The 25,991-nt window shown below is 53.2% G+C and overlaps 1 protein-coding gene across 3 annotated transcripts in view; it reads left to right on the forward strand.

The window, feature by feature from the left end:
• Positions 1-25,991, forward strand: part of MID2 (midline 2) — a 161,504-nt gene that overhangs the window by 76,728 nt on the left and 58,785 nt on the right. The gene's annotated exons all lie outside the window — the stretch shown is intronic.

A 25,991-nucleotide genomic window follows, 5' to 3' on the forward strand; every position in this document is an offset into this window, starting at 1 on the left:
GGGGGAGAGGCTTTGCATGCTGCCCCCATCTCCAGCACAGTCTCTGCGGGGCTGCCCCCAAGCAGGGCCTGCAGAGGGGCCCATGGTTGTACCGCTGGCTTTCCCCTGAGAGCTGAGACCCCTCTTGACTTGCGGGGGGGGGGAGGCTCAGACAGTGGCGGCTGTGATGGGGGCACAGCACATTTGAGCCGTGGTGGAAGGCAAATGTCCTGCCAGAATCCATTCTGCCGGGAAGCGTGAAAACAGAAAGGTGCCGAAGAGAGGAAGAAACGTGCTAGTTACCAGCACCTGCCAGCCCCATCCACCCTAAGAGCCTGTCAAACCTGACAGTACCTTGACGTCGATCTTCCCGATATTAAATGGGCTAAGTACTGGCAGCCTAGAGGAGGTAATTAACACACAGCTCTGTTCCTCAGGGCCCCGCCTGGAAGGAAATGGAGGTTTCTGACGAGCAGCAGTGTTAAGAACCCAGCGAGAGATGCTGGGGATTAGTGTCAAGGCTTGAACAGTGGAAGTGGAGAGGGAGAAAAATAAGCGCGCCACGCTGAGATTCTTAAGAGCAGCCATTACCAAAGCAAAGCCGGTCCCCACGCAGGCTGGAGCGCGAGTGCTGGAGGAGGAACAACGCGAGGAGACCAGAGTCCAAGGCTCTCTCCAGACCTCGTGTCATTGCATGGTTCTATGCTTTGTTCTAGAACCGCTGACTAATGTAGGCCAGGACCTGACGCCCGCCGGCCCCTACAAGAAATGCGCCTGCGCAGCGTTGATCCTGCCTTTACAATTGAGACCTGCCTGTCAGTTTTTAATCCATTGGATGCAGGCCGTGTTGGTTGTGTATAATTCTAGTTCCTCAACCAGCAGCCCTGTGGTCCAGGTCAGATACCTTACGGCAGTGTAGCCCTCGCACCTGCTGGGGGTGGCTCACTGGTGGTAGCTCCCACGGCAGAGGCCCCAGAGCCGGTTCTGCCTGCAGACAGCCGTGGTCTGTCACGTTACATCCCATCAACAGGGGAGCCTTTGGGCTGCTAATCACTGCAGAGTAAACCGGAGCTTTAGCTCAAGGGTTGCCCCTAACTCTAGTCCTTATCGCTGCAGAGGAAAGCGTGAAAACATGATTCAAGTGCACCAGGCCAAGCAGCTTTCTGATCCATGGCATCTTTCACCAAGGCTCACCATACTGCAAAAAGAGAGAAACCCACGTATCGGAGCTTATTAAAACCCAGGCATTTCCGAGCTGTTACAGGACCAGACGGAAACTCTCCGTAAATCATACTAAATGTCACGGCCTCTAAGGAAGTCTGTTCCTAGCGGGATGTTTGCGGTGCAGTTGGATATTTCTCTGCCCAGCCGTTCCCCCCAGTCTGCTGGAGCATCCCAAGTCAGGGGTCTCTTTGGAGAGTTGTATTTTCAGCCTGAAGGAAAACGGGAGCTTGGCCCCAAAGCCTTTTATGGAGCGAGTGGGAACAGCTTGCAGTGTCACTGGGCCGAGTGTCCTTGTCATCCCCAGAAGGGAAGACACGCAGGCCACTCAGAGGCCCCAAGCTCTGTTGGACCGAGATGGAGGGCACCCACAGCTCCCATTGAAGGCAGTGACTTTGAAAACTAGGCCAAAAGTCACTCAGATTGGGAACCCAGGAATGACAGCCCCCGACCCCTGGGGGTGATTTTGAAAACGTTGCCTTGCAGCGGCAGACCGGGGATGAGAGGGGCCCGAGCTCTATGGCAATTGCACCCTGATTGCAAAACAGCACACGTCAGTGTATTTGACCACGTGAGCCGTGGCAACACCCGCCGTCTACCCCCTTAAAAAAGTGTTGCCCACGGTGACCCGGATTCTCTGCGTTCCTCATTAGGAATGAAAAGCACTTGGCATTGCAGCCAGGGCTACTGACAGCAGCGGCCGAGGTGCAGGGAAGCGTGTGAACGCAGAGAGCTCCGAGATACGCCAGGGTCTCTCCCCCTCCGTCTGGCTGCGCTGGGCATGCAGAACATGGAATCCCAACCGCACCGAAAGGCGCAATTGCGTCCCTTCCTTTCGCATTGGTTGCCACCGAGGTCTGCTTTCCATTGCAAGGACGGGCATCCAGCCAGCACCGGCAAAGATCGGCCCGACAAGCCAGCCGCTCGCTAGGCAGTAAAAGTAGTGGATGGCGTCATTACTGTCTCTGGCGGACGAGTGCGATTTCCAGAGCTTATTTATTTTTGTCTGGGCACAAGAGAGAAATGCTGCTCTCTCGGCGGCCTGGGCGTTCCACCCCATCGGGCCGACTGCTCTCGAGTTGGGAGGAGTCGTGTCTATCAGCCCGCTCGAAAGCAATGGTGGGAGATGCCTTTCTTGTGTGCCCAGTCGCTTGGTGTTACGTGGCCTCCCTGGGCTCGGGCTTTTGCAGCGCGCAGGAGGGCAGGGCCCATGGAGTGAGCCGGGGATGCGGCGCAGAGCTGCTCATGAGGCGGTTTTGTGAGCTAGCCCTGCAAGGCCCTGACCTCACTGGGCCCTGAGAATACACCGCGCCTTGCAGGAGCTGCGTTTGTGCCAAGCACGTACGGCCCACGTCCTTCCAGGTGGTTACATTCCTTTGAGGGTCTGGGGCGGTGGAGTGCGGGGTGGAGCATTCAGTCACTTCTGTGCCAGGCAGGTCACCGTGTCCTTACGGCCTCACCCCATGGAGGATGGGCATCCAGAGAACTTCTGGCAGCCCCACGCCCGAGGTGCGTACCACAGCCTGCCCTTAGCTGCCGTGGGTATTTCCACAACGGGGAGTTGTTCTGCGTGGCGCTCAGTGGACGACAAGACGGCGCAGCAGTTCTGCATTGCGAGCTTCGTGGTGCGTCCTGTGACCGATGTTAAGCCCAGTGCCTCAAAAGGGCTGCAAGTGCTCTGCCATTACAGCTGCTCTGGTGATGAAAGGCCACCTGCATCCGGCCTGTCAGTGCCCAGGACATGGGCAGTCGTGCCTAATGGTTGGAGCAGGAGTTGGGAATTGGAGCCAGCAGGTCAGGGCTGGGTAATCTGGAGCGTGGCATGGCTGGGTCCGAGGTAGGAGCTGTCCCAGCCGTGAGCAAATGCCTTTGAGGCGCTAAGGAACTGCTTCTGGGCTGAAGTCCCAGTTTGCTGACTCTGCCAACCACGCACGTGCCATCACCGGCCAAGCTGCCTACGACAGGCCCCCTGTGCTCGTTAGGTTGCCTGTGCTGCAGGCCGTCGTTCCCAGGACTACTACCAAACGCCCTCTGGGCTGAGCAGAGTTGCCGGAGCCCTCCCAGACCACCTGCCAGCACGCTGCTGCTTGTAGCGCATCCCATGTTAGCCCAGGAATGGCAACAGAAAACGCCCTCAGCAAGCAGGTATCCCACCAGTGGTCTCCTGTGCCATAGGGGATCCCGTGGGACCAGTCAACTGTGACACTTGTGGCTCTGTTCAAGGATGGAGAGGTGGTGGTACCAGCTTTCGCAATATCCACTGCTCTTGGAGTCAGGGTTTACCTGAGAATCTCAGCTTGCTTGTACCATGGCAAGCTTCTAGCCTTCATGGTTGCAGAAAAAAGCTTGAAAATGTGACCCCTAAAGGCTCAGGCACCAGAAAGCAAACAACCCCCCACCTGTGCTGGTTTTAAAAAATCTCCTGACTTCGGCGCAGTCTGACTGGTTTTTGAATGCGTGGAGTTGTCAGGACCATCGCGGTGAATTACCAACGGGCAATTAGTAAAGAGAAGTAAAGCCCCATGCGATGTAGTGGGAAGGGGTTTTGATTAGTGCAGAGGGATCTGTGGCTCTAGCTGTGAGTAGAACGAGGGAGAGAATAGGAAGGTAGCATCTGGATTGTGGGGATGAATCCGTGGGCACTGGTTTATTACTTATTTATTCCTTTGGAGTCTTTTTTTCCTGCAAATGAATTTCTGCTGGTTTTAATTCCAACGAAGCAGAGTTTGTGGTTTGCAAAGTGGCGCCTGCATGCACCAAGTGCTCTTCATAACGCTTTTATCATGCACGGTTTGAAAACCTAGTCAGACGAGCGCGTTATGCAACGCTAGCTGCAGCACCACGACCCAGGACTCCGCTCGCATGGACTGTGGATTCCAGCCCTCCCTCTCCTCCGCTTGCTGCAAACACCTTCTCTGTGCTTCCCATTTCTGCTCCCAGCCCCCCTTACCAGATTCACAGAGAGATCCACCGGCCGCCAGGCCTTTGCGTCCCTTTCACATTTGCCATGCTGATTGATGACGCTGCCGCCCCAATTAATACTCCACTAATTGGCATCGCTTCAATGGCCCGCGGTGGCTTTGCACCACTGCACTGCAGCAGTTAACCCTGTATTGAAGGCCGGCCACAGACTTCGCCAGGCCCTGGGCAATGGAGGGGCGGGGGCCCAGCTCCAGAAGCCAGCCCTTGGTGCTGCCCAGACTGCGCTGCACGAGGCTCTAGCGGCGATTTACAGGCCCAGGGTTCCAGCCGCTGCTGCCACGGTAACAGCAGGTGGCAGCCCGGGCCCCTTTGATCCCTGTGTCGATCCCAGCCCGTATGATCCACACATCAGTACGTTCGACGAGGTCGGTAGCTTGCGGACGGTGCACCCGCAGGCCTTGTAGGTATCTGCCTGTGTCCTAGGCCTGGCTAGTATGGAAGCTGCCCAGTGCCTCCTACGACCAGACCCCGTTTCTGTGGCGTTCATAACTCTGCCAGACGTCTCTGCGGCGCTGACGTTTTCTGTCTGCCTCGGGCTCTGCGTGTTTGTAAAACTGAGACCAGGAGGAGGGGGCGGCATTCCGCAATTTTGCCCAGGCGTGACGCTGGCGAGCTTTTCTCTCAGCAGTCCCGCTGGCTCCACGCTGGGGAGCAGGCACGTGAAATCTGGCAGGTGCTAGGCTTTGTCTCCGCGCTGGGCCCTGTGCTGGCTCCAGGAGAACCCGGCCCCGTTACAAGCCTCTGTGGAATTGCCCTTCGCGCAGGCTCAGTAGAGATTTTGATTTTAGCTTCCAGAGTCTCTCCTGCTCGGGGACCCATCTGTCCTGATGCCGTCTCCAGAGAGCGACTGAGCACGCCGCAGCCCAACGCCAGGGAGGCCATGCTGGAGTGCCCCTGGAATGGCTAGTCCCGGCTGCTTGGGGATCGCGGCCAGTCAGGATTGACGTTGCAGTGTATTGTGGCTAATTTCAGGTCTTCCCCTTCTGCACATCCGGTGGGCTGTCCCCTCTTCTTCATTGCCAGGAGTTACCAGGAGGAGCCCTGAGAGCACCAGGGCACTTCTCCTCTGCCGCATTTCCAGCCCTTGTTTCAAACGATGAAAGCAGCAGAGCTCGCCAGTGAAACACCTGTCAGAACTGGGATATTTTGAACGCGGGGACACGAGTGCCATTTTCTCCAGTCTTGCTGTTGGAAAGGACAGACCCCGTGTGCTGAAACCTTCCAAAGGGATCAGGGTGAAGCAGGCCCTCTGTGTGGGGAATTTCAGCCCCATGGTTCTGGTTTGGCAAAGTTGTTCCCAACAGCAGACAGAGTCTTGCACTGGGAATTGTCGGACAGTGTTAACTGCAGGGGCTCTGCTCGTTTGCAGCACCGTTACCCTGAGAGCTGAAACTGATTTAGGACGGGGGTGCGGGAAGCCTCCCCTGAGGCTCAGGGCGGCCCTCCACCAGCTCCCAGCCCTGCAGCCCCCCCAGCCCACTGCTGTACCCTCTCTCTGCTCCTGCATCTTACCTCTTGCCCAGACTTCCCACCCCCAGCCTGCTCCTGCACCCTCCCTGACCCACCAACCCCCACCGCACCAGCCTGCTTCCTGGCAGCCCCCTCCCACACACTGAACCCCTTATTTTGGCCTCACCCTAGAGCCGAAGGGTGCCCCACAAAATCTACTAGCCCGGCCCTCCCAGGCACTGTTGGGGGCCGCTTCAATGAGTGCTTTGGGGGGGGGGGGGTTACGTCTCACTTTTGAGCAGCTCCTGACTGATTTTTCTGTGGGTCAGCGGCCCCCAACCCAAACAAGGTCCCCCAGCCCTGCCTTAGCACCGGTTCTGGTGCTCGCGACACCCTGTTTTCAGAGGGCTGTACGTCTGAAAAATCCCATTTTCAGGCTGAACTTTCCCTGGCTTGTTCTTAGCCCAAAGTGAAGAGAACCACATTCCCGCAGCTGGGGGGGCGGTCCCCCGCGTCCCCCAAGTGCTTTCTCTTTCTGCCAGGCCGGTGCTGCTGCAGGCAGCAGATTTTGTGCTTTCCGGTGACTGGCGGGGAGCGGCTGCCTGCAGGCTTGTGGGAGGAACGCTGCAGGGCTGAGGGTAGCGGCGCAGGGCAGCTGCCTGGCAGCGCGGCCGTGTCTGACGTGCCAGCTGGAACACGGTCCTGCTTGCGGTGCAACGGACGGGCTGTGCTGGAGAGTGAAGGCAGGCGGCAAGCCCCGCTTGTTAGGGTGAACGGTTCGATTCTCCGGTGCCACGGGGCTCCTCGGTGCGTTTAAAGCCACAGACTCCCCCCCCCCCCCTCGGAGACTTCTCCAGCCCCATTCGCCGTCAGGCCCAGACCCAGATGGGAAGAAAGCCTGAGCCACTGAGCAGGGCAGGGGAGAGGCGGGAACTGTGACTGCTGCTGTCATGTGACAGTGGGGGGGGGGGCTATGTGATGGTGGAGGGGGGGCTATGTGACAGCGGAGGAGGGGGTATGTGATGGCAGAGGGGGGATATGTGGCGGAGGGGGGATATGTGATGGGGGGGATATGTGATGGGGGGCTATGTGACAGCGGAGGGGGGCTATGTGACAGTGGGGGGATATGTGGCGGAGGGGAGGATAAGTGATGGCGGGGGGGGATATGTGATGGGGGGCTATGTGACAGCGGAGGGGGGATATGTGGCGGAGGGGGGATATGTGGCGGGGGGGATATGTGGCGGAAGGGGGGATAAGTGATGGCGGGGGGGGGATATATGATGGAGGAGGGGGCGCTGTTTCCACCACTTAGAGACAACCTTTCGTAACTCCTGAAAGGCAAAGCGACCCTACCCGGGAGTGACGAAGGGCTGTCCCTAAGCAGTAGAGAGTTCCCACGTCCCACCCCTCCGCTCCCGGGGGTGGGTTGCGCTGCAGCCCCTATTGCCTGGGGGCCAGGAAAGGGCCGTGTTAAGTTCAGGTGAGCAAGGAAAACTCGGGGGCAGTTCTGGCTCCTGAGCAGCATCGCCCTGCTGTGGCGGACGGGGACGGGCTCGAGCAATGCGGTTGGGGACGGCAGAGGCTGTCCTGTGTGGTGTGCGCGCCCTCGGGGAAAGCTGTCCGATTCCGTAGCACTCCCTGCCGGGTACGATCCACGGGGGTCTCCTCCGCCAGTTGCCATGGCATCGGAGGGCTGCCCTGAAGGAGCTGGGAAAGCTGGTTGCCAACATGCCTGGTGTTATCTGAGCCCTGCTGTTGAATGGGCTAAAAGGAGCCAGTGTTTGGCATTCTCTTGTGCCGAGGGCTGGTGGGTGCACCGCACGTGGCAGCTGCAGAGGGACTCGCTGGCTGGAATTTCCCTTGGTTGCTGAGCTGAAGGAAGGAAGCGCTGTGCCTAGCGGATCTCGCGCTTCGCCTTGCGCTTAGCCGGGCCGTTTCTGGTTCCTTTTTGCTTCATTTCTAGGCTTTTGTTTTCATTTCCGGTAGAAAAATAGTGACTGGAAGCTGCATCCTGGGCAGGTGCTTAGTGTGTTGTATCTGCTTTGGAGAGACACTCGAGTTGGGTTTCCTTCACACCTCGGCAAGGCTTGCAAGCCGTCCTGCCAGCAAAGCGTCGTTGAATGGAACGAACTGGATGCAAGAGGGAAGAACAAATGAAGCCGTTGTTCCGGCTTCGTCTCTGTCCTCAGTTTCCCTCGTGGGGCCGTAGCTGCATGATTAGGGTATACGTTCCTGTGAAGCCCCAAAGAGCGTACCATGTGGTCAAAAATACCCAGGAGGCAAGGGGAGAGGAGGGCAGAATGGGAGCCTCAAACCCCATGAGAAATGAGCTCTCAGTGGAAACGGTTTCTATACAGGCCGGTTGCCTGTTGGGCTTTGCTTTGACATATTTCTGCATGTTGGTCGTCACAGGGGTCGTTGCACATCAGATGAACATGGATCAGCTTGCACTCCTCCCCGGTTCAAAGGGAGTGAGTCCAGAGTAGCGTGCGCAGTGAGCTGTACGTGAAGGAGAACTGGGATTTTGACAGCAAGCCCCAGGACGTGAGGCCTCCAGTGCTCCCTCTAATCTTTGCCATCCATGTGCGGAATGCATTTTTATGGGCACCGAGGCATGTGTACCACCAGTAGAAACACTAGCCTAGCTGTGGGCGCTCGGCTATCAGCTGGGCACCTTAGAATTGCTCCTGAAAGGCTACACAAGTGCGCGTCATACAGGGAGCGCTGGTGCCAGGTGCTTGTGAGAACCCAGCCCCTGCTCTCTGCGTGTCACCATCCAGCAAGGCCATGGCGGGCCTGTTTGTTCTCTTGCGTGTCTTTGCAAGTGCACAGCGCCCTGTCTCACTGGGATCTGGGACAAGAGTCCCCCTCAGGAATCCAGCATCCCATGTTGTCGGTGACATCTCTCTGCTTCTGACTTCAGTGACTCTTGCTGCATTTCGCAAAAGCTTGTGTTTCTGGCAGAGGGGTGGGGGAGGATCGTGCAGTGCCAGGCCCTGGGCATCTGCCACCCCCGTTGCCGGGCCTTGCCTGCCATTTTAGGTGTGAAGCTTGGTTTTCCTGCTACCTTCTCCGGTGAGCACATCCGACAGGTAAAGACGAGCGCTACCTCGGGCGTTGCCCCATGGGGCTGTGCCGTGCTGTGCCGGAGAATGCCATGTCCCTGTGAGGCTGTCTCCCCGCACCTCAGGCAACGGGTATTGGTGCCAAGAGAGACCTGACTGGACTGAACGTTGGCAAGCGAATGTCCAGTTCAGACCCGCCGCTGGACAAGCCTGCCTCGAGTCCGTGCTAGCCATTCTCTGCGGGCTGCAGCGGGAATGACGCTTCGGGCCTCTAGTTTAACAAAGCAGCATCATTGTCAGAGACATCTGCTGAGGAGAGGTTAGTCTCCCAAAGGGCAGGAGTCTATTTTCTGCTCAATCGTCCCCATTTGTCATCGGCTTACCTTTGCGTGGCGCTAACTAGAATCCAGATTTCAAAGGCAGCCTCCGGGCCGCTTTCAGCGGCTGAGAGCCCAGAGCAGCCCCCCCGTTCCCTCCCGATTTGATTTGAACGCGGCTTTTCATTGGAACGCGTGGAGTTTCTGGTCACTGGCTTTCTCCCCCGAGGCGCAGAGCGCAGGGCAGAGTTTGATAAAGAGGCACTTGCTGGTTTCCGATCAGGTGGCGTTCAGAGAACTTAATCCGCAAAACGTTTTCTGGTAACCACTCAGAGCACGTCTCTCTTCATGTCTGCAGGTTATCCAAAGGAAAAGCACTTGGCTTTATTTCCCTCCAAGAAGTTACTCAATAGAGCGATTTCAATCTAAAGCAAACGAGGCTGCAAGGGCTGAATTAGGTCGGAGGAGCCAGGAATATCCAAGCCATCTTCTGGGTGTTCAAGCATGTGCTTAATCATTAGCTGTGTTCACAGCACTTCACTCTAGACCCCCTCAAGCCTCCACCAGTTGTTTTCCGCTTCACTCCCCCTCTCGTCTCTCCGACCGCCCAGCAAGCCTTCCTGGCGGACTGAGGCACTGTGAAGCCAGGGCCTGCTTCAGCTCTCCTCCCGACTGGTGTAAATGGAACGTAATGCCGTGATCTCACACCAGCGTCCGACTGAGGCCAGCAAGGGGGGATTCAGCCCCGTAGGATCCGCTCCTGGCTGTTGACTCTGCTGTTGGTGTGGGTGGAAGACAAACTACTGCAGGCAGCGGGACTGGGCCTCAGGAAACATCCTGCTGGCTAATTAATTAGCACGCGAATGCCCTTTCTGTCCTGAAAAGAACCCCCCCCCCCCAGTGCAGCCCAGGGGGGAAAACAGGCTCATTGTTGCCTCGAGCACAGGGCAAAACCACATTCTCTCGCAACCCCGTTTGTTGAGCTGTGGGCTGGAGGCGGCCGTCTTGCAGCAGCGGGCGCTCAGCCCTGGCCCAGCTCGGCCGCAAGCATGGCCACTTTGGTTCATAGGGCGGAGGGAAGGCAGGGCAGGCATGGCCGGTCAGTAGGCGTCCCTTGTGTTCCAGCGGAGTTTCCCCAGATTAGCTGGGGCTGGCTGTGAGCTGGTGTTGCGGATGAGCTGGGGGCGGGGTGAAAGGGTGCCATGGGGCACACCCCACCCAGCTGCTGCTTTGGAAGGGTGGGACAGGCCCTTCTGCCAGAGAGCACTGCCAAACACGCCAACAGGTTCTGGGGGGGGGGCAGCCTTAGCTACTGCCCCCACCCACCCAGCCGCCGCGGGGGAGCTGCAGTCTCAGTGCTCCAGGGACCGCTGGGGCTGTACTGTACTGGCCTTTTGTGGGCACGGGTTGGGGACAACATTTCCCTCCCCCAGAGAGAGGCCAAAGCAGGCTAGAAACGGGGGGGGGGCACAAAGTGACTTAATAGCCCAAATCCGACGGAACGTCATTGGCCATTGAAACTCCCTGACTCATTCCAGGGAGCGTGCATGGGCCTACGGCTGTACACTTAGCATTCCTCTTCAGCAAAATGGCCCCCCCCCCCCACTGGCCAAGCAGAGTGTTAAAAGAGAGAGTGGGGTGTGGGTGTGTGTGTGCATGTGCATGTGCATGCGTGTGTGTGTGCGTGCGTGTGTGTGTGTGTGTGCGCGTGCGTATTGCGGGAACTCGTTGCTTCTCATCTTGTGAACTTTCATAAGGTTGGACTAAGCAAAATGCATCGTTTCTCCCACACGCACGCAAACTGCTGGGGATGGCATTCAGACTCAGTATCCAGCCCTGCTCAGTGCCCCGAACCCATGGCTCAGCCCATACTGTCTCCTGCCCTGTCTGGTGCCTCCATGCGGGGAGGGGACAAAATGGCTGGGTGTTTCCTGGGGCTTTGCCCGGGCACTTGTTGAGCTGACTTCCCTGTGCAGCTCAGTGCAGACGTGTCTGCTTTCGGGGGCCATGTCCGGGGGGTGTCGGGGAGAGGCTGGCCCCATGGCAGCCCTGAAATGGGAACTGGAAAGTTCCTTGGCAATGAATAAGTCAGACCCTCCGACTCCTGTTACCAAGCGACCTCTCTGGCGTTGTGTGCTGCTCCAGGCAAGGCGCTAGTGTACATTAGTTTCAGAACACATCATGTCATTATCTACTTTGTTACGGCTTCCCAGATTAGCAGAGCGGCTGTGCCGGAGTCTGGGGGGAGAGCCCAACGATAGCCAGGCCCCAACTCCGGCTAGAGCTGCATGAATAAATCATCGAGTGCGGAGCCACAGCGTGAGGGGCCGAGTTAGCTGTAAGAGCGCTCAGACGGTGCTCCGCTGGCGATTCTCCGCCTGTTCGCAGTCACTGCTAACAAAGCCAGCAGAGCAAGAAAGCAGCCCAGTGCATTCTGCGATTTTCGCTCACCTGCACCCCTAACAGACAGCGTGGTGGTTTACAGGCTGGCTTTGGAAAGCTGATGCTGATGTTTTGTAACAGTGAATTTCGCTATTTATATCGCCACGTTTCCCCACGTTATTAATATTATCAAGGTGCTACGCTACTAAACAGATGTCTTCCTAACACAGTTAAAATCCAGGGTAATTCCTCTTGCCTGCTATTAATGTTGTTTGTTGTTTGCGAGGAAGAACAACACGGGGTCTCTCATCGCTGCGTTGCCAGTTGTACAAACCATCTCCCTTTGTAGAAGCCTTCGCGCTGATGCCACCAAGTGGCGTAACTTTTTGGGTGACGTTTCCCCAGGACATTCTGAGCTTCCTCTAAGCCATTGGTCCATGTGCCCCTCGTCAGAGGAATTCTGTTAGCAGAGTGTGGAAAAACGCCGTCTCCTGGAGAAATCCTACAAATAATGAGCGTTAGGCACTTGACGGGCACTACGTATCCTTTTTCTTACCAAGTCTTCTGAAAGGCTGCTCCTTTCTGAAGAGGCGCACAACTAAGCCCTGAAGGCCCCAGATCTAGCCAAGTGTCCCGTAATAAAGCGCCCAGTTCGCTAGATACAGCACATTTTACATGATGGCGATGATCAGCAAGGTCTCCACTGTTGAAATGTCGCTAACTCTGGGGTGGAAGGTGGCAACTCTGTGTTGGGTTTGGCATCATGAGATGCTGAAGGAGCTAAACCAAGGAAATACACTTTTAATTTAAGTAAACTTGCATCCAGGTGCACCCTGGCACGCTGCTTTTTCAGAGTCAACATCTGACGAAGTGGGTTTTGCCCAGGAAAGTTTATGCCCAGATAAATCTGTTCGCCTTTAAGATGCCACAGGACTGCTTGTGGGTTTGGCATGTTGGAAATGTTCCCACTTCACTTTTCTCCATGCACGCTTTGCTGGCGACTTCTGGACGGGTGTGTTTCTGCTGGAGCTGGCTACCCTGGGCTCCGAGTTGTGGAGCGCCCCAGTGCAAGGAGCTGGAGTACCCACTGGCATTGTATGCTTGCCAGCCCTCGCTGCTGGGTCTAGGGAGGTGCTCTGCTAGTCTGGCTATAGGGGCATCCTGTAAGAGCAAAGGAACTTCACGCCAGGCGGCTCCGGCCGCAAGCCAGCCCTCAGGAGAAGACACTAGCCGGGAGAAAAGGAAGCCCGTCGAGAGCTGCGTGCTGGTGAAGTGTTGCTCCAGCGAGGGTCTGGGTCAGGAGCTGTCAAGCCAGAGCAGTGACTGTTAGAGCCCCCGGAGCTTTGGCGGGGAGCTGAACCTTCAGCTCTGGTCTGATGCGTGTTGGGAGCTGGGTGGCTTGAGCAGGAGGCACTTGGTGTCTGTTCCCCATCACCCCCTTTTTGTGAGCCTTCTGGAGTCTGCAGGAGGGGACGGACACCCACCCACCTTTCCTGCAGATTGGGAAGGGCTAAGGCACGGGTCTGGGACGCATGTGGAGAGCAGCTATTGCAGGGTGAATGGGTTTGTCTTTTTGCACCCCCAGAGGACAAATGGTGGCTTCCAATGGGGCCACCAGGCATGCCTGGGGGGCCCTGGGAAATAGGCACCTGATGCCCCAACCCTGACAGCAGGGCAGGGAAGGGGCAAGTGCACCGGGGCCCTTTAAATAGCCACCAGAGCCCCATGCAGCTTGCTTCAGGCTGCCTGGGGGAGGCTATCCCCAGGGACCGGGTGAGTCTTTCGGCCCCTCTGCTTCAATTAAACTCCTCTTCCTTGCCTGTCAGTCTGATCATGTCACCCCCCCCCCCCCCACCATGGAATTTTTGCCCTGGTTTCCCACCCAATGGGCAAGCAAATTTAGACTCCTTGCCATTGTTTTCGGTGCGCTACATCTCTTTGGCCCTCCCCACTGCTCCTCCCTTGTCACGTTTCATGTTGCTCCCGTCCCTCTGCTCTGCCAGTGCTCCCAAGCTCATCCACACGCTCGCTAGACTCTCACACGCTCACTTCCAGACCCTCTTCCAGGTGACCCTCTGCCCTGCACCGCGTCCTGACCCCGCGGGCCAGTCTCTCTGACCTGTCTCTCTCCTGCTGCCTGCCAGGGGCTGAGTTGACTTTGGATGTAACTGGCCTGTGGTTCCCATTCTCTGGCCTCTCTCTCTGACGGTGAGCTCTTCGGAGCTGGGACCGTCTCTTGAGTGTGGGGAAAGTGCCTGGTATAGGGGGGCTGCTGCTGCTAATAGAGTTGAACATCCACAGAACCAGGTCCGTGTTCACGTACACCCCAGAAATGGTAACTCAGCATTTGATCAGAAGTTCCATACTGCTGGAAGCCATACAAACACCCACTACAATCAAATAAAATCGGAGCGGCTGTGTCAATTAAATTTGTCACGGAATAACGTGGGATCCTTTCTCCTTTTCAGCTCTGAACTAGCAGGCGTGCTTGGAGCCAGCCATATTCTACATACTTTTAATGTGCTCCAAGAAATTTCTATAGCGCACATTGTACTCAGGTAGTTCAATTTATAAATTCATCTTCCAAGTGATAGAGCTTCCGCTCGGTTATTGTGGTCGTTCTGAATTCTCGGTCTGTTGTCAGGGCTCTGATTGTGCAATGACAAACCTATCTGCAGAGGGTCAGGCCCAAAGAATGGGTCATTTTAAGTTAGAGTCAGACAGGAAGATAAATTGTACATTTAGTTGTAAATTAATATTTTGGATTAAATTCATGCTCTGCACTATTTTTGCCCAGTAAACATAAACTTGGAGGCAGAGTCATAATAGGAATGAAGTTCCCCCTGAATTTAGCACTCTGCCGGCATTTATCATGACGCTTCAAAAGCCGCATCTTTCCAACTTCTGTGAAGACCAGAGTATTCTGTGTAATAATTTAAAATGCATGAGCTTTAACTTGCTCCCATGCTAATTGTGTGCTTATAATTCAAAACACCGTCCCATTGTTTAGGAGAGGATTCTGCTTCTAATTAATTTTATTCATTTCCTTTTCAGTTTTTGAAAAGCTCTGGATATGCCAGGCGGACCAGGGAGAGATGAGAAATGGATATTGCATGTATCCGCCTTGAAATATTTCATTACCTTTTTATCTCTGATTTTTTCATCAGATAGCTAAGTTTGGAGATGCAACATTTAGAGAGTGAATGAGACAATAAGTCACTGGTAAAACCATTCTTGATCTGGTGATAATCTTGAAGGACCTTGTAATGGAGACCAGATGTTCATTCCCTGCACACACACATCTCCAGTGAATTTAACTCCAGTGAATTTCAGAATTTCCTGTGGCATGAATATCCGTTTGATTTTAGCTTTTCATCCCCCCAAATAGAAAGAAGGCTGTTATTAAGGGCTACGGTGATTTTACCTAAACTGTCACCCACATTTCTTTCTTGGTTTTCAAAATTGGGTCCTTTGAATGATATCATTAGGCTGCTGGAGAAGCTGTCAAATATTTCAACCATGCACTGGGATTTCATATTGCATATGGTCCACTGAATGATTTCAGGCTTTCTTAGAATGCATGAGGCAGACTCTTCAGCTGTCAAACTCTGTTTAAAATGCTGACAAAACCCTACATAAGCCAGTGTGGATTTATATCCTTACTCATTACAACTTTACTGAAGAAGGTGTCGCAAGGGCCAGGCGGTTAATCATGTAATCATGAAACCGAAATAAGTATACTAATAGTATTCCTTCCTGCATCACATCATTCTGCTCTCCAATTTCAAGAGAGGAATACAAAAAAAGCTTTTGACAAATGATGCTTGCTGGGTTATGAAATCATGGGCCGGCAGAAAATGTCTGTGATAGTATTTAGGCAGTAAAGATGCAAATAGGCATCTAATAGGAACTTGTCTGTACTTGTAGAACACCTACATACCTTTAAAACTGTGGCTCTCCAGTCTGCCCCTTTCAGAGGCTGGTTCTTTGGATGAAAGAAGCACTGGTCTGAGTTAGTTTGTGTTGATGGCTACTGGAAGTTGGGAGGCTGTATGCGGAAACTACGTAGCCATCTTAGATGTCTTTAGAATGCTCAGCGGTATGATGGGAGGGAACCTGCCATGTACAAAGCCCTGTATCTCCAATCTGGGAATCTGCAGAGGTATCTTGTAGGGGTGAAATTAGCTTGTTCTGTTGCAACTTCCAGATGGTTATCAGGGAAGATGATCAATTTGTTGTTTTTCCAGTTTAATGCATCTGCGTTCCTAGCAAACTGACAGATTTCTCTCCTTGTCCTCTGAATGTGAAAACATAACAGTCCCACAGTGCGATTAGGATGAGGGAGGAGAAAACAACCTTCATAATTGGTTTGCTAGATTGTTATGGTTACATGATTAACCACTCAACGGTCAGGGAGTTAAAATGTCACAGGCAGCTTTCCCACTGCTTCCTTGGGCATGTTTTTTAGGATGTACTTGCTCACTGAACACCTGCCATTAAAGCTACAACAAATAGAGAATGGATCAGGTTTGGGAAATGAAACACTAGTCTATTTCCAGATACGGCAAAAATTAAAGCTAGGAATGTAAAAAATGCCAGACTGGTCAGACAAAAGGTGCACCCAGCCAGTACTGAATACTGGGTAAGATATCTAGTTATGGTATCGACTGCTACTGGGGATGAGTTCCTTCCTGACCTCAGGTTGATAGTGTCTTGAAGCATGGAGATTTATATGTCTCAAATATTTTAAAGCTGTTGATGAACGACTGTAGGCAAATCAGAAATAATAAACTATCTCCTCTTTATCAGCTTGACTGTATTGCCTTTCAGTCTCGCTGACTTTCCCCTGACTTTCTGAGGAGGGATAAATAGGAGGCCATGATTTAATAGCTGCTGATCAGCTCCCTCTGTTATGTTCCCATTTGGTCGTTTACACTAAGGGTATCGTTCGTTTCAGTTCTGCCTCGCAGTGACCCTCTCCTGACCTCTAAAGCCTCGTCTACGTAGAACATCCCACCCCATATAACATGGGATCTATTTAAATGGATACTCACCCGGGTATAATCCCCATGTAGGCATTTGTCTTTCAGAACGGCCGGTGTCACTTGGGAAGGGGTTTCAACAAATCCCCCTGAAAGCGCCACTCTCATGTTAGAAGAAGCATGGCCCCACACGGGACAATAGCAGAATAACTCTCTGTGCAGCTGTTCTTCTGGATCTCGTAAAACTTTCTCGTGCAGACAGCCATTTTCAAACCCTCCCACCCCCCCCACCCCCCCCCCCCCCGAGTCCTGCCTGCTTCTGGCTGTTGGAGAGACAAGGGGGGTGAGGTGATATCTTTTCTTGGACCGGCTTCTGTTGGTGAGAGAGACAGACACGGTGTTCTTCGGGCCTGGGGAGCAGGCGTAGTTAGTGTCACAGCTAAACACGGAGTCCAGCAGATGTTTCTGCTATGTCACTTCTGAGACCACATGACCAGAATGTAGAAAAGCGTTCCAGATTAGAATTTCCCACTGTACTATTAGAGTGTGTGTGTGTGTCAGTTAGTTAGTTTGTTTGTTTCCTGGGAGGGCGGGAACCTGGGACATGAACCCCTGGAGAGTATCTGCTTTTCAAAAAATCCTGGGGAAGGGGTGATTGTGATGGGGACGTGGTTCCTTCAAGCCCACCCCGAGAAGGTAGACGGGTGTTCAGAATGCTGAGGGGACTCTCCGGTCAGGGGCTTCTCACGGTCTCTCGTCCTTTCCATATTCAGGAGGGAGGGAGGCCTTTGCTATGGCCTCTTCATTATTAACTCGTTTGCGCGTCAGGGCCAGATGACTCCTCATTACGAACCAATTGGAGCTGCATGCTTCCGAGACGCTCTTTTGTAATTCAGCCAGCTGTGCCGAGTTAATGGAGCTGTCGTTTACTGCGCGATCGATGGGGGATGTCAGTGAGGTGTCCGGCGGGGGGATGCTGGGGCAGTGAGATAGCAGGATGCCTCTGGGCTGGTGGGTATGGCGGGAATGGCAGGGCCAGGCTCTCCGGCAAGGAAGTGCTGGTAGAAACGCGAGCTTAGCCGAAGCAGGGCCCGGGCAGGCCACGTGGAGGTGCGGCTTGCACCGTGCCTAGGGCCGGAGACCAATGCGAAGCCTGCACCGTGTAGAATTACTGGGGGAGAGCCCCGGGGTGCTCTCCAGCCGGCTCTGAGGGTGGCGCTGAGAGTTGCCCCCCCAGCCCTGCCCCGTCTGCCCAAGACCTCACCCCTTCCAGGGGCACAGAGCTGCGCCCCCCCCCCCCATTCCCAGGGGCCCAGCAATCCATCAGCTCCCCTGCTGTGAAGTCCCAGGTGCTCACCGTACATTGGAAGGAGAGTTTCCAAATCCTCGGAATCCGGTCGGCCCCTGCCCTTTGCCTCCGTTGTGAGGCTCTGAGGCGGGCATGCGGCGTGGCCTGCGTGTTCGTGTGAGCGAGCCAGGCACAGCGCACTCCCTTTCCTGCCACGGCCGTAGCTTCGCTTTGGCTCCACGGAAAACTCCTGCTTTGATGTCGAGCCAAGGCCCGTGGGGACCACGGAGAGAATTACCTGCCGCAAGCTGAGTCCCGAGCAGCACGGCCAGCGGCGGTTAGTGTGGAGGATGAGACGTTTTCCGAGGGGGAGGGGCCTGGAGGACACCCCTCTCAAGGAGAAGAACAGGGTGCCAGAGGGCAGGCCTCATCGGTTGGCCTAGAGAAAACAGGGTCTCTAAATGCCAAGAATAAGCTTTTGGCAGAACTCCCTGCCCGTGTGGGCTGGGGGGGCCTCTCTGGAGCACGTGCATGTGGCGGCTGTGGGTTTTCAAGTGACATGCTGCTGGCCACAAGCCACACCTGGGCTGAGTGGTGAGTCTCGCAGGCTCTGTCAAATTAGCTTTGTTTCCCTGACAGTCTCGGCTGTTCTGGGCACACCAGGATGCTAGGCATCCACTTCCTCCCCAAGGGGACACTTCTCTTAAAGCCAGACTAGACAGCAAATCCCTGACCCCTGTCAAGATCTGGGCATGGGCCTTTGCTGGCCACTGTGATTCTCTGCTCAGCTGGCAGCAGTGGGCGTTTGACTGGGCCTGCAGCAGCCAAAACAGCACAGCGGTTAAAGAGTAATAATAATCAATCTTCCGATGCCCTAGCTGGTGGATTGCTACAGCCAGGTATTTTCTTTAGCACCTACAGATGCTAATATGCACACTGCAGCAGCTAGTCACAAAACAGTGCAACCAAATACGACTTGGAATTAGTCACAACTGGGAACACATTAGAGGAGTTGTCATAGCTGTCCAGACGGCAGTTTGCCAAGATGCTGGAAATCTGACTAAGAAATGAGGCCAGATCAAATTGGCCCCATGCCCGTGAAGCTCAGATTGAATCCAAGATCAATATGTCATTTTCTCCCCCTGCTAATGTGTGATGGTGGAGGAGGTGGGGACAAAAGAAGCCTGCGAATTAGACAAGTGTGAAGCGGGAGCGAGTGAGGAGGTGGGTGACGTTGGCATGCAGTGCACAGCTACCGTGGCAGGAAGGAGTAAATAAATGCATCGCAGTTTGGGTGGTTGAGTAAACTTCTGGGCAGACCCATCTGATCTCATTAGGCCACTTTGGGATCCTGCTGGTTAATGACATAATTGCCCAGTGGTGAACCTGACATGGCTGTCACATGGCCGTGCCGCTGGTTTCTTTGGCTTTTCACAAAGGAGGGGGGAGAGGAAATTTGCATTTCGGCGAATGTTTTATCATCTTGTGTGACACAGGATATTTATTTGCAATGATCGGGGGTGGCAGGGATGAGTTATAGAAAGGAGGATTCATTTTGTCCAAGAGAAAATGCTTGAAAAGCACCAAGAAGACTGAAATCCAATATGTGCTAATTATCCAGGGGGACAACAAACTCCGCTGCATTTTTTGCATTCAATTAGCCGTGTTTGGTGTTGGTGTTTTATTTACATTTCCAGGCAGGCATTAGCTGCAGCATGTGGTAATTCAACCTGCTTTGAAATGCTGAATCTAAAGGCACTTAGATCCGCTCCTTCCTGCAGACTCATCCCACGGGAATTTTCTCCTGGGTGTCTGAAGGGTGGTGGGTCTGGACTCCAGGGTCCCATTCTTCTCTCCCGGCAGTGTGAATGGGCGGGAATAGTGCGGGATGGGGACGTGGGAGGGCAGGCAGGAGCAGCAGACTGTCCCTTAAAGGGGAGGCAATGGTCCCCAAACTGGGGCCTCGCCCCCATGCTGCCTCTTCTCCCCCATTGCTGCCCTCAATGGCGGGGAAAAGTGGGAGGGCCTGGCCCGCTTGTTCTGAAGCCCCTGGGCCCAGGCCTGGCCGAGTTAGCCACCTTAGTGCTTAGGCAGGCCAGGGAATGGCTCATCTTCCTCCCTGCAGGATGCAGAACGGGGTGGGCGACGCGGTGCATCCTTCGGGGTGTCACACAGTGCAGTGCATACACACAGTGCTCCTGAAATGCAGCTGCCTCTGGGGAGGAGGGCAGCAGTCATGAGAGCAAGTCCAGCGTGATGGGTGGGTAAAGGCTTCTTGGCCAAGGCACCGCGTCTGCCTCTTCCATGGGTAGGGCCGCGCTTGTCAACATGGTGCCACAGACCCCATGTGTCCGAAGCTGAACCTGTGGTTTCAGGGAGTCTGGGCATTTTCAAACCCAACGACAGGACTCAAAGGCACCTCCTGTGGCAAAGCACTGCAGCCATGCAGGCCGCTAACGGCTCCGAGCGGGCGGACAGATGCGTGCCGGCGTATCGGCGTGGCAAGGGCTACCGGAAAGCAGCTCACACATGGCTCGGACTTGCTGGTTTTAGCAGATTCACATCTCCGCAGAGTCCAGTGCTTAGCAACGTGGCCAGTTGTTTCTGGTGCGGGAGAAACGTGGACGGTCTGTGTCTGCTGAAAGAGACCGCTCAGGGATTTCTCCCCTGGCAAAGGGTTAACAGAGCCTGCTGCGCTTTCAGCTGCTTGAGGCGAGGAAGAAAACCTGCACAATGCCGTCTTGTTGGGCTGTGCGGCTGCTCCGGCGTTTAGAACCAACCCCGGGGACAAAGACCCGGGAGGAGCCAGTGTTTTCGCTCCAGCCTCCCGGAGAAAGGGTCGTCTCTTCGGGACACACATGCATCAAACCAGCGCGGGAGACACAATGACTTGATTAACGGCAGTGGCTCAGATGTGACTGGAGAGAAGGGTGGGGGTGTGAATGCCCTCCCCAGGGCAGCGGTGTCGCCAGTGACCTCCTGCTCACCAGGCGGAGCAGTAAAAGATGGCATGATAAACATGCGACCCTGTCATGGCTGGGGCCTTCCTCTAACTGATGGGATAATTATCAGAGTCTGTCTGCGCTTGGCTCTTCGCTTCCTCTCCAGACTATACTGAGCTCAATTATAAGCACGTTCCTAACTTGGCCAGAACACATTTTTTGATTTTCTAGGTCAAATCTGCTATTTAGGGTGATTTCACCGCTGAAAGCTGGTATTTTATTTCAGCTCTTACCCACATTATTTTGCTTTAAAAGTGACTTAAAATGCATTAGTGTCATAGCCTGTGAGCCACACACAAGAGATTTTTTTGGCAGACCAAATTGCTGTTCCTTGCCTTGCTCTAGTAGCGAAGGCGATTTTTTTCATGAAGATACAAAACCGGAGTAAATGGGGCTCTTCTGCACTCGTTTTTTGCCTAACTAATTTTGCTAAAACAGCCTGGGGGCAGGGAGAGGGGTTGATTTTTAAACACTGCATCAGGGATGGACGCATCTAGCGCAGCCAATGAACCTCTCCCTCAGTGCTCCTGGGGCCTTTCTTCTGATGCGCGCTTGGAAAGCGGAGGTCAGCCAAAGCACTTCTCTTAGCAGCGCCAAGATTTTAAATTCTCTGGGTCTGGCATTTTCCATGGAGGGAGCAGCTAACTACGACCAGACTGGGCTTGTTAGTGTTCAGCAGGAGTTGTGATTGCTGCCCCCATTGGCTAAGACTTGCTCACGCTGTAGGATCATGATGCTCTCTCCCGTCTGCTCCGCCTCTTTTGTCTTGTCTTTAGAAGCTAATCTCTCGGGGATGTGTTTGCCCAGTGCCTGGCATAGTGAGGCCCAAGATGGTTAAGTGCCTGCTGCTTCTGAAGTGTTGTGTTAAAAAAAAAAAAAAAAAAAAGTTGGCTGCACAGTCCTTGTGTTGATCTAGGCCTGTGCCCGCACTGGAGTCCTGTGACGTGTTGGATGGGGTTGGGGTTTAATCCTGTGATGGGGTGTACCAACCCTGCCTTGGGGCTGCACGGGTTAACCTGGCTACCTGGCTGAGAAGGCAAGAGCTGTAGCTTCTGGTGAGAATTTCCTGTAATGAAGGATGTCACTGGAAACTCACTTGGCCCATCTGAACTGCCCCTCCTCGGCAGCCTTCAACTAGCAAAGCCGATCGACTCCCATTTCAGCTCAGAAACTCCAGTGCAGCCAAGAGAATGATAATTGCTAATTGTTAAATGCTCAGGGCTTTGCTCAAATTATGTTTAATAATATTAAGCTGTGAGAAAACAGAGGCAAACACGGTGAGCAGCCGGCTTTTCGTTACAAGGCAGGCTTGTTTTATGCAGCCTCTTCAGCTTCATGAAAGCAGCATGAGTCCTGGGTCGTTTTTCAACCCTATTTCTGTGTTTCGCTTTATCAGCCGTTGGCTAGCAACTCGCAGGAATCCAAATGAGCGCTGAATATTTTAGGAGCCCGTGGGTTTCAGGAATTAATGATTTGCCAGTATTTTACGACTGTGATTCACGTTCCCTCGGCTAATCAGCCCCGGAATTACATGTGTATGCAGAGGGAGCCCTTGTTTATGGGACTAGTGGGGTCTTGCTGGAAGCTAATGGGCGCCGTTCCACACCCACTATGAATAAAACACCACAGGGACTCTTTCTCGGCGCTGACGTTTCAAATATTAATAGGGTATCGTTTTCGAGCCCAGTATGGCAACAGGTTGTGAGCACTTTGTTATAAACATTTTCTCTTAGTGGAATCGCGTATTTTAATGGAAATGTGCTGTCACTTAAATTATTGATATCCGAAAGCACAAGTCCACTGTGTGTCCACAGATATTGAAATGGTTTCAAATGGGCTCTCTCCCTTGCCTGGTCGATTGCGTTCTTCGCCATAAATGTTGCATCAACTGGCACGCCAGGGCTGGGGTGGCAGCAAACCAGCATTTAACATAATAGGTAGCAAGGCAAGCCTGATTGCAGACTGCCTTGGTTCATGTTCCACACAAAGCCTTCTACTTGTGGTTAGCCACAAGTGACTTTTTTCTTTTGCTCTAAGATTGATAATGCTCCTTCAGAGATTTGACTACGCCTTCATCTAGTGAGTCACGAGGTCCCTGGGGAGAGCTCGGGGGCTGACTTTTGCCCTTCATTAGGGTCAATTCAGAGCCGGTGGATTTGCTGCAGATTTACACCACTTCCTTTTTGTTCTTTGTTTGTACAGTGCCTTGCACCATGGCCGGCCAGAGGCAACGGCAGAACAAACTAACAGTGACAGCTGTGGGTGGTGCGTGCGCTGAATTGTTGCAGTCTTTTCATTTCCGTGCTTTGGGGGTTTGCAATGGCACAGTGGGGGTGGGGTTTGTATTTATATTGAATGTGGCATATGGATGTGGTCACCTCATCTCGAAAAAGAGATCTCGGCATTGGAAAACCTTCAGAAAATGGCAACAAAAATGATGAGGGGCTTGGAAGGGTTACCGTGTGAAGAGAGATTAAAAAGACTGGGACTTCTCATCTTAGGAAAGAGGAGACTCAGTGGGGCTAGGGCTATACAATCATTACAGGTGTGGAGACAATGAATAAGGAAAAGTTATTGACTTGTTCCCATAACACAAGAACTAGGGATCACCCAATGAAATGAACAGGTTTAAAACAAACCAAAGGAAGTTTTTCTTCACGCAGTGCACAGTCAACCTGTGGAACTCCTTGCTAGAGGCTGTCATGAAGGCCAGGACTTTAACAGGCTTCAAAAAAGAGCTAGATAAATCCATGGAGGGTAGGTCCATCAATGGCTGTTAGCCAGGAAGGGCAGGGAGGGTGTCCCTGGCCTCTGTGTGTCAGGGGCTGGGAATGGGCAACAGGGGAGGGATCACGTGAGGATTCCCTGTTCTGTTCCCTCCCTCTGGGACACCTGGCACTGGCCACTGTCAGAACACAGGACACTGGGCTGAACGGGCCTTTGGTCTGACCCAGTGTAGCTGTTCTGATGTTATTTCTGACTGGCTAGACAGGAGAGGAAAGTCCAATTGGCCTAGGTGCACTGCTTGGCTAGGAGCTCTAAGGCTTCTGCAGTGCTGCATCTCCATTGGGTGGGGGAGCCGCGCCGCCGCGTAACACTTCACAGAGCGTTAAGATCAAAGTGTGTTGTCCTTACCCATCTGCCAACCTGCATTTTCTCTCTCCAAGTTTGGAAGCGAGGGCGTCGTCAGCTCTTCCTCCTGTTCGCCGGCCCCGCTTTGGACGGGTTCCCCTCGGCTTTCAGACCCACCCTGTCAGTTAGTCAAATAAGAGCCAACATCGGGGTTTCCTGTCGCCCCGCTGAGTTCCGTCCCTTGACGCAGCAGCTTCCATAAAAGGCCGTCAAGGTGCTGGCCAGGAATCAGTCCCCTCCCCGTATGTGCGCACTCTGAAAATGTTGAACTCCAGCTCTTTAGAAATGCGAGAGGATTAAAGGGCCTGAAGGAGCTTACAGTGGGATGTCCAGGGAATCCAAAGCGATCAGTCAAAATGTCGGCACAGCCATCAAAATAAACAGTCTCTGGGGAATCTCTGTCTGCTTTGATTTGGAATCCGGCTTTCCCTTATTACGTTGTATTTGCCGAGAACAAAACACGAGTCCAGGGGGGACCAGGAACGGAAATGAAGGCAGCTTGTAGTGATGTTGCTGAGACCACAACTTTTCTCCCAGGAGCCTTTTATCTCTGTAACTGACAGAGGAGGAGAGAGGCTGGAAAGCCATGTATTCACATCAGACGGGCTCCCCGCCTGAGCGCTGGATGCACCGTCCTATCTTGTGCTGCTCAGAGCTGGCTGCCCGGCTAAGGATGCAGCGGTAGCTTAGCAGCAGCCCTTGCTCTTTGCTCAGTCAGCACATGGGCCGTCTCCCTCATCTCCTGAAAGCCACTGAGGTGAAGACTACAAATCCCAGCATTCCATGCTCTGTCTTTACCGGAGTAGCCTTGATGCAGGCTTGGAAGGATTGGATTCTTAACCGTAAACACTGATAAGTCTCAGTTTCACTGTACACACACCTGACAGTGCAGGGGAGAATATTTTAGTAGATAATAAGCAAAGTTTACAGTTAGGCAAAGTAAGAACATGAGAGTGACCAGACTGGGTCAGACCAAAGGTCCGTCCAGCCCAGCGCCCTGTCTGCCCTCTGTGGCCAATGCCAGGTGCCCCAGAGGGAGGGAACAGAACAGGGAATCCTCACGTGATTCCTCCATTTGCAGGCTAACAGAGGCTAGGGACACCATTCCTACGCATCCTGGCTAATAGCCATTGATGGACCTAACCTCCATGAATCTACCTAGCTCTTTTTTGAACCCTGTTAAAGTCCTGGCTTTCACCACATCCTCTGGCAAGGAGTTCCACAGGTTGACAGTGTGCTGAGTGAAGAAAAACTTCCTTTTGTTTCTTTTAAACCTGCTGCCTATTAATTTCACTTGGTGACCCCTAGTTCTTATATTGTGGGAATAAGTAAATAACTTTTCCTTATTCGCTTTTTCCACACCAGTCATGATTTTATAGACCTCTATTCTATCCTGTAAGTAAGAAAAATGGTGCTTGAGAACTTATTAGTGTTTGATTTAAGCATATTTCTTTTTGAATGGTTTGTCACCTGATGTTGACACTTTGTGTTTTAATGGTTATGAAGCTTTAGGTTTTTAATCTCAGCAGCCTAAAGTTACTAAGCAATAATTATCTGACCTCCCTTCTCTGCCACTGTCATAACCTCCCACAACTGTGAGACTGTAAATCAATAAAAATAGAAAAAATGTTTAAAAATAAACATCTATCAAAATTATAAAAAATGGAAATCAAATTCTGCCAAGCCTAGTGAACGTAGCTCTGTTACAGGAAGAAAGACCAGGAGTGTGTGTTTATGGGTTTCAGTTTAGAAATATGAGGAATGCTAAGTCTGGTCTGTCTGGATTTTGCTGACGGATTGTTTGATAGCATGTGAGATTCCTCTGCCTGCATGTGGAGGGGAGGGAAAACGGGGAATTGTATCATTAGCAAGAACTTCTCATCTAGGTGTGTACTCTAGACATCAGAGTCGCATGCTGCCGCTGTGTGCATGAGTGCAGTGTTTTTAAAATCCATTTCCCCATGCTCGGCATCTTGTCATGTCATAACAGAACTGCTGATCTCAATTGCCAGATCCTCAAAAATCATGACTTTCTTTGAAATGGTGTTTTTTAACCTGCCTTCTGGTATTTGAGCCTGTCGGCATCACATGTCTCAGCTTTGCTCTGCAGCCCGCAGCGGTTAGAAGTGTCTGTATCCACACAGAATCCCATGACTCCCAGAGCTGAGGCTTTTAGAAATGCCCCAACATCA

The sequence above is a fragment of the Pelodiscus sinensis genome, chromosome 13, assembly GCF_049634645.1.
Source record: "Pelodiscus sinensis isolate JC-2024 chromosome 13, ASM4963464v1, whole genome shotgun sequence".
Lineage (NCBI taxonomy): Eukaryota > Metazoa > Chordata > Testudines > Trionychidae > Pelodiscus > Pelodiscus sinensis.